At 40.0% G+C, this 3,283-nt stretch overlaps 1 pseudogene; it reads left to right on the forward strand.

Annotated features, from left to right (window-relative positions):
- Positions 1-757, forward strand: Gm14056 (predicted gene 14056; annotated as a pseudogene).

Raw genomic sequence — 3,283 nt, forward strand, 5'->3', positions numbered from 1 at the left:
CTCTTTTCCACTGTCGAATCACAGAGGATCCTATTGTCATCCTGGGCTACCACCCCGTCCAGTGTTACCGGTATTGTAAGAACAAGCCATACCCAAAGTTTCCTTTCTGCCGTGGTGTCCCTGATGATCCACATCTTTGACTTAGGACAGAGGAAAGCGAAAGTTGATGAATTCCCACTTTATGGCTACATGGTGTCAGATGAATATGAACAGCTTTCTTCTGGAGCACTGGAGGCTGCCCGTATTTGTGCCAACAAATAGACCATAAAGAATTGTGGTGGCAAGGATGACTTTCATATCCAAGTGAGGCTCCATCTTTTCCATGTTGTTCGTATTATCAAGATGTTGTCCTGTGCTGGATCTGACAGGCTCCAGACAGGTATACGATGTGTAGTGCCTTTGGGAAGCCCCAGGGCACAGTGGCCAGGGTTCATATTGGCCAGGTCAAGTCCATCTTCGACAAGTTGCCAAGTAAGGAACAGGTGATTGAGGCTCTACACAGAGTCAAGTTCAAGTTCCCTAGCCTCCAGAAGATCCACATCTCAAAGTGGGGCTTCACCAAGTTTAATGCAGATGAATTTGAAGACATGGTTGCTGAGAAGCGGCTCATTCCTGATGGCTGTGGTGTCAAATATATCCCCAGTCATGGTCCTCTGGACAAGTTCAGAGCCCTGCATTCCTGAAGGCTTCCACAGTGCTCTCCTATACCCTACCAAATCATGATCAATAATAAATGTCACATCAGGTCCACTTCAAAAGAAAAAAGTTTACTCTTCTTATAAAGTGGTGCCTCACAGAGACAGGGCTTGAATTTGGTGTTTATTCTAACAGATAAAGTGACAGTGTCTTTCCCTCAAAGGCTGAAGTCAACCTTGGTCTTTCGTGATAGGCTAGTTTTAAAGGAATGCAGCACGTAGGAAATGAAGGAGAGAAGGAGGAGGTCAGACACTAAGGCAATTAAGTTCTGAGAATTAGGCAGGGCCAGGGCTATTGTGGAAACAAAGGTTTGACTAGGTGGGAAGAACTAAAACATTTGCATAAAAGTCTTCCAAGGTAAAAGTGATAAAAAGATTTAACTGTTCTGGGGTAACACAAGTTTTATAGTATTTGATAGAAAAGACTAAAATTTAATGTTTCACACAAATACTATTTATGAAAATGGAACAATTTTATTACTGATAAAACTATATTGATAGTTCATCATCATCCTAAGTCCATAGTCTACTTTCAGTACTGAATATTCTATGGATTTGAGACAATGCATGTGAAGTGTTTCTTCCTTCTAGTATCTTACAAAATAATTTAAAATGTTTATAAATCTCTTTAATTTAGAATTGAACATTAAAATGTATGTGCAATACATATGTGCTAAGACATTACAATGTATTAATTATATGTCTTTAAACAATTACAATGATGTTAATGTTCGGTTTTCTCTTTTTTAACTTAGGTAAATTTGTTTCTTGTACTTTGCTCTGTTTGCATTGTGTGGCTTATGTTGAGTTATGAGAATAGTATTTAAATAATGATAGACTATTGGCTAATTTAATGGATTAAATAGGAAGGTACAACATATAAAAGTTTAAGATACACTTTCAGAGTTAGATAAGTTTCTTCACAGAGTCTAAACTCTTTAACCCATTGAGTACAATCTCCTTAAAAATTATGAGTATTCTACTAATTGATACACAGGGTTTCCCCACTCAAATAAAACAGATAAAGCATCCAACCTAGCAGCTAACTGAGGTACAGAAAGAAATCCAAAGTAGGACAGCCTAGGTTCATAATAAAATATGGGCAACTGATCTTTGACAAGGGAGCTAAAACCATCCAGTGGAAAAAAGACAGCATTTTAAACAAATGGTGCTGGCACAACTGGTGGTTATCATGTAGAAGAAAGCGAACTTATCCATTCCTATCTCCTTGTACTAAGGTCAAATCTAAGTGGATTAAGGAACTCCACATAACACCAGAGACACTGAAACTTATAGAGAAGAAAGTGGGGAAAAACCTCGAAGATATGGGTACAGGGGAAAAATTCCTGAATAGAACAGCAATGGCTTGTGCTGTATGATCAAGAATCGATAAATGGGACCTCATAAAGTTGCAAAGCTTCTGCAAGGCAAAAGACACCATCAATAAGACAAAAAGACCACCAACAGATTGGGAAAGTATCTGTACCTATCCTAAATCAGATGGGGGACTAGTATCCAATATATATATAAAGAACTCAAGAAGATGGACTCCAGAAAAGCAAATAACCCCATTAAAAAATGGGGCTTAGAGCTAAACAAAGAATTCTCACCTGAGGAATACTGAATGGCAGAGAAGCACCTGAAAGAGTGTTCCACATGCTTAATCATCAGAGAAATGCAAATCAAAACAACCCTGAGATTCCACCTCACACCAGTCAGAATGGCTAAGATCAAAAATTCAGGTGACAGCAGATGCTGGCGAGGATGTGGAGAAAGAGAAACACTCCTCCATTGTTGGTGGGATTGCAAGCTTGTACAACCACTCTGGAAATCAGTCTGGTGGTTCCTCAGAAAAATGAACATAGTACTACCAGAGTATCCCGCAATACCTCTCCTGGGCATATATCCAGAAGATGTTCCAACCGGTAAGAAGGGCACATGCTCCACTATGTTCATAGCAGCCTTATTTATAATAGCCAGAGGCTGGAAAGAACCCAGATGCCCCTCAACAGAGGAATGGATACAGAAAATGTGGTACATTTACACAATGGAGTAATACTCAGCTATTAAAAAGAATGAATTTATGAAATTCCTAGGCAAATGGTTGGACCTGGAGGGCATAATCCTGAGTGAGGTAACACAATCACAAAGGAACTCACACAATATGTACTCACTGATAAGTGGATATTAGCCCAGAAACTTAGTATACCCGAGATATAAGATACAATTTGCAAAACACATGAAACTCAAGAAGAACAAAGACCAAAGTGTGGACACTTTGCCCCTTCTTAGAATTGGGAACAAAACACCCATGGAAGGAGTTACAGAGACAACATTTGGAGCTGAGACAAAAGGATGGACCATCTAGAGACTGCCATATCTGGGGATCCATCCCACAATCAGCTTCCAAACGAGGACACCATTGCATACACTAGCAAGATTTTGCTGAAAGGACCCAGATATAGCTGTCTCTTGTGAGACTATGCTGGGGCCTAGCAAACACAGAAGTGGATGCTCACAGTCAGTTATTGCATGGATCACAGGGCCCCCAATGGAGGAGCTAGAGAAAGTACCCAAGGAGCTAAAGG

This window comes from Mus musculus, chromosome 2 (assembly GCF_000001635.26).
Source record: "Mus musculus strain C57BL/6J chromosome 2, GRCm38.p6 C57BL/6J".
Taxonomy (NCBI): Eukaryota; Metazoa; Chordata; class Mammalia; order Rodentia; family Muridae; genus Mus; species Mus musculus.